Source organism: Stegodyphus dumicola, chromosome 4, assembly GCF_044657685.1.
Source record: "Stegodyphus dumicola isolate Sdum_Otavi_A_Nest chromosome 4, ASM4465768v1".
Taxonomy (NCBI): Eukaryota; Metazoa; Arthropoda; class Arachnida; order Araneae; family Eresidae; genus Stegodyphus; species Stegodyphus dumicola.
This window is the reverse complement of record NC_140771.1, coordinates 238,409,285-238,422,737: the sequence shown is the minus strand read 5'-3', so window position 1 is coordinate 238,422,737 and position 13,453 is coordinate 238,409,285. Positions and strand designations below refer to the sequence as shown.

General features: G+C 32.8%; 1 protein-coding gene across 8 annotated transcripts in view; it reads right to left on the bottom strand.

The window, feature by feature from the left end:
* Positions 1-13,453, bottom strand: part of LOC118201622 (uncharacterized) — an 85,231-nt gene that overhangs the window by 7,602 nt on the left and 64,176 nt on the right. The window lies entirely within an intron of this gene.

The window sequence follows — 13,453 nt, the reverse complement described above, 5'->3', positions numbered from 1 at the left end:
TAGCAAGGAACAAGATGAATCACTTTACAGGCAGACATTGTTCAGTAAAATTGATTTATTTCAAACAGGAACTTTATCAAGTTAGAAAATGAAAATTTACATTTATGCCATGTTATGTTACATTATGCAAGTTTCAATAATAATAATAAAAACATTTAAAACATGCTTCTGCTCTCCTTGTAGTCTAAAACTGTTGTGGAAGATTTCAAAATAGTGACTCTTAAACTTAGTTGAAAACACCCCTCTGGATAGACTTTAGTGAAAAATAATTCAACGATTACAAATGAGGAAGTTACTGAAAAGCTTTATAATAATTTGTCTGCATTTTATAAAAACTGGAATTGACTTCTTAGCTTGACACATGGATGATGTATTTATTTGATAGAAAAGAAATAGTTTGACAATAAATTTGTAGACAATTCTTGGCTGAATGCCAAGAGAAAGAGCTATTTTTATATCCAGCCCTGATAAGCAAAGTTAGTTTTGTTCATTCATGCCCAAAGCTGTCTTTCATTTACTGAAAATAATACTTCAGTTCGGTGAAACTGTAGTGGGTTATTTGAACTTAACTAACAATCACCTGGACAGAACATTCACCGTGAACAAGTACTTTACCTAACTCTCTAAACTCAGTGTGGAAATTTATGGAAAACATCCAGCTTGTGCCATTTGAAAGGGCATCATGAACCCAAATGACAATCTCAAACAGACATCAAATTCAATTCTTTATATCTTTCTAGTTTTAGGTTTCAGTTGTTCTGCAACAATACTACCCTTTACTTTAGGACCATTCTTAAGGAGAGGAGAAACTAGTAACTTCACTTTAGATAACTTTTAAAAATAAACTTCCTCTCTTCTGCCTGTCTCACTAATCTCTACCCTCCTCCCCAAAAGTGAACATGCAAGAATGTCAAATAGTAGAATTTTTCATGTCTGATTAAAAACTAGGAAAACTCATATTAAATTGAGCTCAGAAATGTGAACTTACATTGGATAAAGTAAATGAACTAATTTAGCGATTCTCAACCAGTGGTATGCGTACCACTGGTGTTACGCAAGAGAAAAATAGGTGGTATGCAAAGAAACAAAGTATTTTAACTATTAAATTCAAAATTAAATACCCCAACATCCTGTTTAAGGTTTTTCTCCAATACTTGCCCATTTATGCTAGCTGAGCTTTGTTCAAAGTCAATAGCCGCTCAGACTTCAGCAAAAAAATGCATTTTTATTTTCACAAATAGTCTTTTAGCCATTGACATAATAAACTTTGTCATAAGTAATGTTTTTAAAAGGAGTAATAGAAATGGATGTTGTATTTAATATGAAATAAAAATAAGTTCTTATAAAAGAATAATAGTATCTCATTAATTCTTTTAGAGTTGATCGATTTATTAGCATGTCTACTCTTTGTATCGCCACCATTTCCTGGATCATATTGCTCTATTTTGTATTAGAATCATGTTTTACATCAATTTGCTGTCTCTAACAACAGGTATTTGGTCTTTTTGTTGCTTTGCATTCCTTGCTTTTTTACGTGATTTGAGAAGATTTTCGTTTGATTTTGAAGAACTTGTAATATACCGTGTATTTAAATATTTGTGAAAAAATAATAAAACAAACCTCAAAACGAAAAAATGGCTACGATTGACTAAGTGCAAAAGTAATGATCTGCAGGTGGTGGATCCAGGAAAATCTACTAGCACTACGAATATTGAAAAGAAACATTGTTTTTGGGAAATATAATGAAAATTATTTATCATTTGGGAATCAAGATGAAATGGACCCTCAACCTCAATGTGTTATCTGCAGAGAATTATTATCCAATCAAAGTATGAAACCATTGTTTCTTAAAAGATATCTTGAATCTAAGCATGCCGATCTAAAGGATAAATCTGAAGAACATTTTAAGAGGAAATTATCAGAGTTCAAAAATAGTACGCAAGTAATGAAAGGTTTTGTTACTTCAAGTGATAAAGCTTTCGAAACTAGTTACCTAGTAAGCCAAAGCATTGTCAAGACTGGGCACGCTCACATTATTGGAGAAATCCTTATATTACCAGCAGCTAAAGATATCGTTTCAAGATTATTCAACGAAAAAGCGGCTAATGAACTTAATAATATTCCATTAGCAAATGATACAGTAAATCGAAAAATTCAATAAATACCAAATTCCGTAAAAGAGACTTATTATTAACAAAAATAATGAAATAAAACACAGTGAGTATTTTGCTTTGCAACTGGATGAAAGTACTGACAGAATGCACTTCAATTATTAGTTTACAGACATTTCGAAGAAAATAAACGAATTGCTGAAGAGTCTTTATTTTGTGAATCTCTTCATAACAGAGCAACTGCAAATGAAAAATTCAAAGTAATTAACAATTTTATGTGAGAATGATATGACTTCGTATAAGTGCATTGCTGTATGCAGTGATGGAGCTTGGTCTTTAAAAGGAAAATTTTCTCGTATTATTTCTCAAATAAAAAAAAGCCACAGCTGAAACGAAATTTACTCACTGCTCCATTCGTTGTGAAACTTTAGTAGCCAAAACAATCCCCGAAAACATGAAAATCGTTTTGAATCAAGCTGTGAGAATTGTTAATTTTATTAAAAGCCGAGCTTTAAATAAATTTACGCCAAGAGATGGGCAGTGAACATGAAATGCTTTTGTTACATTTTGAAGTAAGGTTATTATTCAGAGGCAAAGTTTTAAATCGTCTTTTTGAACTTCGATCAGAAATTCATATTTTTCTCTGTGAATCAAAATTTGAATTGTAAAAATGTTTATTTAGTGAATTATGATTGGCACATTTAGCATATTTAGCTGATATTTTTGGACAGTTAAATTAATTAAATTTAGGATTCCAAGGACAAAGTGTTAATTTATTTACCATTAGACATAAAATAAATGTAATGATAAAAAATTCGAGCTAATAATCAAAGAATTGGCTAATAATATTTTAAGTTTTTTACTACCTTTAAAAAGTTTTCTAACTGAAAATAATTTGAAAAAGATGAATTAGCCTCCAACACTAAAACTCATTCTTTTTCATTGATAAATAACTTCAATATGCATTTTCCCAAGGAATATGAAAAAGAAAATTGGAATAGAAATCCGTTTTACTCAAATATAACAAATTTTATATCGTGAAGAAAAAGAACAATTCATAAAAACTTTGTGATTTAAAACTGAAATTTTAAAAAATAAGGCACTTGTTAACTTTTTGCTGAACCTCAGAAAATGAATTTAAAGGCATTTCAAATAAAGCTATTTAATTTTGTACTGCACAACCTATTTATGTAAACAAAGCTTTTCTTCCCTGTTATATTTGGCCCACCAGCGGCCGAGCGGTAAAGACGCTGAACACTGGTAGTTCGGTCTGAGGTTCGAATCCCGCGAACGGGCTGGCTGCATGGGTGTTTTCGTGGTTTTCCCCATGTGTAACGTGTATACGAGCCAGTTTCCCTTAGAAAGTCCTCCACGAAAGGCATCCCTCCCTTTAGGCAGATAGCCCTCGTGTGCTTTGCCATAATTAAATACACCAACACCAACACCCTGTTATATTTGAAAAATAAATACAGATCAAAATTAAAAGTGGATCCTAATTTACAGTTAAAAACTAAGTGAAATATGACCATACAAAAAGAAATTGATCTCTCTTTAAACAGGCCAAAATTCAAACAAAATTTTAGCTTGAAATATTATAACTTAAATTTTGATAATTAAAATGGTAATCAATTTTTAACCTAATATTTTTATGTGTGTATATTTAATACAAATAGCCAACAGTTCGTGCAAATGGCAAAATATACTTTTTTATATCTCGATTGAAAAAGTGAAAAATAATCATTTTAAAATGTAGTGGTGGTACTAAGTCTTTTCATCTTTTGTTTAGATGGTATGCATTAGTAAAAAGGTTGGGAACCGCTGAATTAATCTTTAAGTTACTAGTATTTCTAACATCAGCATCATTTTTAGCATTTTCTTATGTCATTTTACAAGTCTGGGTGAGACTCTGGCAGATTAAAATAATTCACACAGCAACCAATGGAAAAAAGTTCTCTGTATAATCTTGGAATGAGGTTTACAGCTTAGGATATAGCTGTCCATAAATATAAATCTTCAATTCTTTATCAGAATAACTATCTGAACTATCAACTGGTGGTTGTTGTAATGTCAGACTGCACATTCATGGACATTTAACTGGTAAAAGAGAAAATTTTAGTAAAGGCAAAGATAAAATATGTGTTTACCCAGGAAATGTCAGATACTGCATGCAATGCATAGGTGTCTATATTCCTAATGGAAAAGTGGTTTTGCATTTGCACTGAAAGTATGGGACAATCACAGACTTTGATATAACTGCAGTGTCACACTACTAATCAGTCAGACTGTCGGATATGAACATGCATTATAAATACAAACACAATTAATATCTAATGAACACCTTAATTATAATTTCAGGTTTTGAACTCCCATGATAACGAATAAAGCAATATTCTAATTAGTCCCCACACTGTCATAACGTATGGACATAGTCATTACGGTGCTGTTTTCAAAAACAGGATTTGTCTGAAAAGGAGGATGTGATTCACGAGTCCTTGTATGTTTTACAAAGCGCAACTATAGTTCACAGAGTCCAATGCCACAAGAGCTACAGGACATCAATTCAATGAAAGTGACAATGTGTGGTTATAGAATCCAATTCGATGGAATGAACTTTCTAAACAACAGTCACAGACAGTTCTAAACAGGCTAAACAACAATATAATTTGGATCTGTAAGTCATCAAATTCGAAGCCTAAAATTGTTCATTATGACAGGCTAACCCTTTAATTATGGCCACAGTATGTCATCCTCATAATGTGTATAATGTAAATAGGATGCTAAGATCATGGTCTTATTTGTAAAAAAAATTGTACGCCAGCTGGTTTCCCTTAGAAATTTCTTCACAAAGGCATCCTTCCTTTTAGGCAGATAGCCCTGCTTTGCCGTAACTTCATAATCCAATTCAATCCATTTCATCAGAGCCTTTATCAGTCTTTAGAGGCTAAGCATTTTGAAGGTATGATATATAAGGAAAGATTAATTTCATCAAAAGGTTTTGGTTTATTTAATTATAACAAAGCACAATAGGGCTATCTGCCTAAGGGGAGGGATGCCTTCGTCGAGGACATTCTAAGGGAAACTGGCTCGTATACAAGAGCTACAGGACACATGGGGAAAACCAAAAAAACGCCCACGCAGACAGCCCGTTTGTGGGATTCCAACCTGAGACCGAACTGCCAGTGTTCAGCGACTTTACCGCACGGCCGCTGTTTCATTAAGAGGGAAAAAAAAACGTCTTTAGATGACATCCACATACATCACTGGATAAACTCCTGAATCTTCAAATAATTCGACTGAGAAATCATGGGAATCTCCGTTTATGATACGATATGATGTTCTATAACATAATTTAAATTTATACAACCATATAGTCTAAAACCAGTCGCTCATCACTTTAATCTGCAATGATATCGTTTTTGTCTTTTCTGTTAACCCCCAAGCTCAGTTGATGGTATTCGCTGGTGTACACGTCCAAGTGTTTTCTCTTCGAACACCTAAATTCTTTGAAGTATCCTGAAAGTATCTTCAAAAGCGTTCAACTTTTTGAAACATCTTGGTATGTCTAACAGCCAAATTTCCCTGCAATTTTTTGTTTACTTTTCTCTCTAATTTTCTTCTTTCTTTCTACAGTTATTTTCAGTGCTCAAACAAAAAAATTACGATTTTTCAACTGCTAGACTTCCATAAATTTTGCATTCTTGTCAATTTTTTTTTTAAATATCAATTACATGAATTGTGTTTCAGCTGAAGACAGCTTTTCATTTTCTAGTCATTTTAACTTTTTTTAAAAAAATTTTTAAGTTTAAAGCGAATTCCAAAGGATAAATATTTTAATTAAACGATTTTTTGCTAAATGGCAAAGAAATAAAACAGTTCAGCAGTGTTTATTCTGTACCACCGAGTGACCCGATTCTTATATCGGCTGAAACAATCTAAATCATATTAAAGATCATGTTTTTTTATACAATCTACAATGGGAGAGAAAAATTAGCTTCTTAAAACATTCTTTCTAAGAGGATCAGTATAAAAGATTATATTTATATATATATATATTTTTAAAGCTGGGACTTGAACCAAACTGTCAAACTTTTTAAGTTTAATTTACATGGTGGTTATAATTAAAGTTCCACTTTGAAATGGTAATAAAAGGAAAACTACTGGACCAAATGTTATCACACTTGGGAATCGTGTAAAGGAGATTCTGGGAATTTATTTTCCATGGGGGGCGGAAGAGTTAAAAAACTCCTCACAAAGGGAAAAATGGCGCTGTATGCAATATTGTTAAATGAAATAAGACATGAAAACACTGGTTTAAAATGTGTTTAATCGTTTCCGAAACGTGTTACAAAGCACGTTCAATGTAGCGTCCAGTATTTCCCGAAAGCAACTTAAATCCTGTTACTGCATTCTCAACAGCAGCATTTAGCATATCAGGAGGAATGTTACGGACATGTTGGTGTATCAAATTTTTCATTTCTGCCAAATTGTTTAGATTATCACCATAATAGTGCTATTGAGATAACCCCATAGGTAAACGTCACAGAGTTTGAGGTCTGGTGGGAAGAGGGGAAATGTCGGCCTATAAAACGTTCATTCGTGAAATGTTGCCTAAGTAACTGTGCGACACATCTGAGGAGGGGCCCGGCCCTGCATAAAAATTGTAGTATCTAAAATGCCACGTTACTGCAGTTCATGTATCAAGAAACATTTTAACATTGACTCTAAGCGTGCTGCAATCACAGTGGTCCAGCTATTGACTACTATTCAGAGAAAAATGGTTGTTATGAAACTAGCTGTCATTCCACACCAAACGGTGTGGAATGACTCCTATGCAATCGAATACAGTAGGAAAATGTAATGGAACTAGGTAGATAACATGAGGGATTTCTTTGGCCAAAATCGATTAAAAGCGTTTTGAATCAGTATCTTCATGTTTTAGGGCTGAATCCAGGCTTCAAAAATTACAAATTAGCGATCTGTAAGAAAACGATTTCAAGATTGTACGCACTTGTGCGAGTGATTTGCGATCTCAAATTTTCTAATCGCTAATTCGTGGTTTTCACGGATGAATGTTTCCCTTACACGGATGGCGCACTCGACTTTTATCGAATTTAACGCCTTTAAATGGTAATTTGCTTACTTCAAAAGTTTCTTAAGGGTATACAACATATTAAATCCGTGTGACAAAAGGTTAAGCTAGATTCCGACTCACATTTTGTTTAATAATATTGCATACAGCGCCATTTCCCCCCTGATGGTGAGGTTTCGAACTTTCTTTTTTTCGCGGAAAATAAATTCCCATGACCTCCTTTACACGATTACCAAGTTTGATAACATTTGATCCAGTAGTTTTCCTTTTATGACCGTTTCAAAGTGGAACTTTAATTACAACCACCCTGTATATTATTAAATTTTAATTTTCGCTTTTATGGAAAAAATAAAGAATTGAAGCAAATATGCTTAGAATAATGGACCAAAACTGAAAAAATTTTCCCTCCCTCTGAAAATAAAATAGTGAAACTTTGACCTTTAATTTATTGGATTATCGAAATATTCAATTTGACTTATCTTCTAAGTCCTAGTCCCGACAACAATTCCGAATTATTGAAGCTGAAGTAAAAGTTTTAGTATAATATTCACTTTATGTTAATAAAGTAATCAGAGTGTAATAAAAATAGATTATAGAATTTACGCTGATACAACTTTTTGTCTGAATGCACAACATGTAACGGAAGAGAAGGCTTGTAGAGATCAGTTTTTGACATGCCTCTAAAAGTAGATGTCATACTCCTTTTGTCTCTTCAATGTCATAAAACTTTCCTTTGAGAGGCAACTTTAGTTTTTGGGAAAGAAAAAAAATCACAAGGAGACAAATTTGAAGAACATGCAGGACGCTTGAGTATACATACTTATTTTGGGAACACAAGCAGTTCTCTGATTGGTTATTGAACAATGAAAAGATGCATTGTCATGCAATACAAAACATTTGGAATATGTTTTCTGACTGAATAACGTAAGATTAAAAGTCATCTCCTTAATTCACAGCCATTTACAAGTCAACTACTCGGGCAATTGCAGAATCGTTTTGATCCTGAGCTTGTAAGACAAACCTAATATCACTGGATTTAAACACTTCTTTAATCTTCCGAGAACATTCCTTCTTTAGCTAATATTCCAAGAATATTAAGTGAATACAATTATTGCAAAAGAACATGAATATTCATTTGCACTATGGCTTGGTAGTGTACGCGAATCAGAATAGGGCCGAATCCAGGCTTCAAAAGTTACAAATTAGCGATCTGTAAGAAAACGATTTCCAGATTGTACGCGCTTGTGCGAGTGATTTGCGATCTCAAATTTTCTAATCGCTAATTCGTGGTTTTCACGGATGAATGTTTCCCTTACACGGATGGCGCACTCGACTTTTATCGAATTTAACGCCTTTAAATGGTAATTTGCTTACTTCAAAAGTTTCTTAAGGGTATACAACATATTAAATCCGTGTGACAAAAGGTTAAGCTAGATTCCGACTCACATTTTGTTTAATAATATTGCATACAGCGCCATTTCCCCCCTGATGGTGAGGTTTCGAACTTTCTTTTTTTCGCGGAAAATAAATTCCCATGACCTCCTTTACACGGTTACCAAGTTTGATAACATTTGATCCAGTAGTTTTCCTTTTATGACCGTTTCAAAGTGGAACTTTAATTACAACCACCCTGTATATTATTAAATTTTAATTTTCGCTTTTATGGAAAAAATAAAGAATTGAAGCAAATATACTTAGAATAATGAACCAAAACTGAAAAAATTTTCCCTCCCTCTGAAAATAAAATAGTGAAACTTTGACCTTTAATTTATTGGATTATCGAAATATTCAATTAGACTTATCTTCTAAGTCCTAGTCCCGACAACAATTCCGAAATATTGAAGCTGAAGTAAAAGTTTTAGTATAATATTCACTTTATGTTAATAAAGTAATCAGAGTGTAATAAAAATAGATTATAGAATTTATGCTGATACAACTTTTTGTCTGAATGCACAACATGTAACGGAAGAGAAGGCTTGTAGAGATCAGTTTTTGACATGCCTCTAAAAGTAGATGTCATACTCCTTTTGTCTCTTCAATGTCATAAAACTTTCCTTTGAGAGGCAACTTTAGTTTTTGGGAAAGAAAAAAAATCACAAGGAGACAAATTTGAAGAACATGCAGGACGCTTGAGTATACATACTTATTTTGGGAACACAAGCAGTTCTCTGATTGGTTATTGAACAATGAAAAGATGCATTGTCATGCAATACAAAACATTTGGAATATGTTTTCTGACTGAATAACGTAAGATTAAAAGTCATCTCCTTAATTCACAGCCATTTACAAGTCAACTACTCGGGCAATTGAAGAATCGTTTTGATCCTGAGCTTGTAAGACAAACCTAATATCACTGGATTTAAACACTTCTTTAATCTTCCGAGAACATTCCTTCTTTAGCTAATATTCCAAGAATATTAAGTGAATACAATTATTGCAAAAGAACATGAATATTCATTTGCACTATGGCTTGGTAGTGTACGCGAATCAGAATAGGGCCGAATCCAGGCTTCAAAAGTTACAAATTAGCGATCTGTAAGAAAACGATTTCCAGATTGTACGCGCTTGTGCGAGTGATTTGCGATCTCAAATTTTCTAATCGCTAATTCGTGGTTTTCACGGATGAATGTTTCCCTTACACGGATGGCGCACTCGACTTTTATCGAATTTAACGCCTTTAAATGGTAATTTGCTTACTTCAAAAGTTTCTTAAGGGTATACAACATATTAAATCCGTGTGACAAAAGGTTAAGCTAGATTCCGACTCACATTTTGTTTAATAATATTGCATACAGCGCCATTTCCCCCCGATGGTGAGGTTTCGAACTTTCTTTTTTTCGCGGAAAATAAATTCCCATGACCTCCTTTACACGGTTACCAAGTTTGATAACATTTGATCCAGTAGTTTTCCTTTTATGACCGTTTCAAAGTGGAACTTTAATTACAACCACCCTGTATATTATTAAATTTTAATTTTTGCTTTTATGGAAAAAATAAAGAATTGAAGCAAATATACTTAGAATAATGGACCAAAACTGAAAAAATTTTCCCTCCCTCTGAAAATAAAATAGTGAAACTTTGACCTTTAATTTATTGGATTATCGAAATATTCAATTTGACTTATCTTCTTAGTCCCGACAACAATTCCGAATTATTGAAGCTGAAGTAAAAGGTTTAGTATAATATTCACTTTATGTTAATAAAGTAATCAGAGTGTAATAAAAATAGATTATAGAATTTACGCTGATGCTACTTTCTGTGTGAATGCACAACATGTAACGGAAGAGAAGGCTTGTAGAGATCAGTTTTTGACATGCCTCTAAAAGTAGATGTCATACTCCTTTTGTCTCTTCAATGTCATAAAACTTTCCTTTGATAGGTAACTTTAGTTTTTGGGAAAGAAAAAAAATCAGAAGAAAACAAATTTGTAGAACATGCAGGACGATTGAGTACACATATTTATTTTCGGAAAACAAGCGGTTCTCCGATTGGTTATTGAATAATGAAAAGGAACATTTGGAATACATTTTCTGACTGAATAACGTAAGATTTAAAGTCATCTGCTCAAATCACAGCCATTTACAAGTCAACTACTCGGGCAATTGCAGAATCGTTTTGATCCTGAGCTTGTAAGACAAACCTAATATCACTGGATTTAAACACTTCTTTAATCTTCCGAGAACATTCCTTCTTTAGCTCATATTCCAAGAATATTAAGTGAATACAATTATTGCAAAAGAAATTGAATATTCATTTGCACTATGGCTTGGTAGTTTACTAACGAGTTAACAAAACTTAAATTCTGCTTTTTGTGTCTAAGAATAAAACAATATTTTAAATATTTACAAATAAAATATTAAATTGGAGATTTAACTGAAGCCTCACCAGTTGCCTAGCATTTGAAGATTGTTAAATACTAATTGTTGCGAAGTCTAACCCAGGCTGCATGGTTGGTTTACGTAGTTTTCTAGGTTCTCTTTACAAAGGTTCTCTATGAAAGCATCTTAACCAAATAGCTCCCATGTTCTTTCTATGTTCAAATAACCAACTAACCTAGTTTAAGAGCAATTTCCAAGTGAAGTTACTAGCAAAACCCGAATACTCATTAAAAATCATGTAGCTTGCCAGTCAGGAGTAACATGAAAGATACAGCACCAATAATTGAATTGCTGTCATGGTACATTGTTTCTAAACTTAGATGGTCATTCCTTAATTAAATATAATTGATTTGCAACTTCTACTAGACCTGATGGTAAGAACTGAAGTGCAAATAAATAATATCGTGTGCAATCTTGATTAATACAAAATTAGAAATATTTGCATTCAGACAAAGTTTTTGGAAATATTTGCAATTGCATAACTTTGCAATATTGCATATCTTTATATTGAAATATTTGCATAACTTTATAAGAAGGATTTATTAATAACCGTAATAATTACTTATTATATTACTGATGATTAGAATTCAGTTCTTGACAATTACATTCTAAATTAGAATTTTAAGGATATAATGAAAATACACTACGCATAAAAATACATTTTACGATAAAAAATGAGTTTATTTTTTATGTTTAAAATCTTTTTAAATTTATTTAATAAACATCATTCCTTCATTGTTAATTGAATCCAGAATTCGGGTGTCATTTATATAATTATTCTTACTTGTCCACAGAACCTGCTGACTTATCCAGCCATTAAGTAGCTGCAGACCATTTCTACATAACCATTGAACTTCAATTAATTCGGTCTCTAGAGGGTTGTATATTTACAGTCAAAAGTCGTTTATCCGGACTTGTCGGGACTTCAGCGATTCCGGATTATCGATTTTTCCGGATTACAGATCATCAGTTTAAATCTGGTAAGATGGCATGCAGAAATTATAAAATTAAAAATATGAAACCTTAATTTATGAAATAAAGAACAATTATGATCTAAAAAGTATCAAAATCTACAAAAAACAAAAGCTTAATATTTATTTGTTTACTTTATGAAACATTTCTTTCAATGTAATAAGTTGCTTCGTTTTTTATGTGATAATACATTCTCTTTAATTCTATAAACAGACATAATTTCTTGTTCAGTTACAGCTGTTCAAGTCCTATAATTGCTGTGTCGAGAATACCGACTAATTTGTCAATAGAAATTATTTCGTTTTCAATAACCTCTGTCACTTTCTTCGTAATCGGAAGCGAATTATAATGATGAGGAATTTGGTTTAAATCATATCAAAGACGGAGTACATCGAGATGAAATACTACATTTAGTAAGGAATTATAAGCCAAATAAAATAAAAACATCTACCCTGAAGATAAGGACAGTGCTGACAGATCAACTTCCAATTCATTGCGCGCCGCGGCGTTAAAGATAAACAAACGTTAAAGTTTAGATAAACAAAGGATATGCCTTTATCCATTTTTTGCAGCAAATCCACTTTTTGTTTAATGGACTTCGAAACATACTTTCGCTTTGTAGATCCTTTACATATTAGTAAATATATATGAGAAATTCTATTTAACATAATCGAAAGTTCAAGCTTACTTTTATAAAATTGCTCTAACATTCTAAAGTCTATTTAACACTCAGTAAATGGACATCTCGCTATGTTGGCAAGATATCGCCAAGCTGGTGATGGTTTTGTCACCAAACTTGCTGATCATTTGATGCCATTTTGTCCGTTTCCTTTATAATTGTAATGGGTATTATAACTGAATAACTACAATTGATCCTATATGTAACTCTAAACATATCCGGCCTTTATATGCCTTCCAATAATTTCGGGAAATGGAAGGTACTAGAGATTTCTCGGTGACCAGGGAACTATGTAAGACCAAAGAAAGTATCAGTTTTGAAGTAGTTGTTTAGAGCTGAATTTGGAGTACATATCTATGAAAGCTTCGACTTTTGGATACACTTTGCTCTGTGTCAATTTAATGTTCTTAGTAGTTTGAAGTGTACTGATTGTGCTCTGTGATACTGAGAAGAGATGTACGAGTATCTGTTGTGAGAAGCTCCAAAACTGTAAAGTGCTTCTTCCGGTAAAATTAATTTTATTAAGCTATCATTGGTTCTCTGTGCATTCAATCCATTATAAATCTGTATGCATGCAACAGTATCTACTGTCTGTTTTAAAGCAAACATAACTGATGATCAAATGATATACAAATGGTAACTGACAGAGGCGTAGCTAGGGTTATCAGCGGCCGGAGACAAGTGAAGATTTCGTGCCCCCCCCCCCCAATCTGCCAGAATGCAG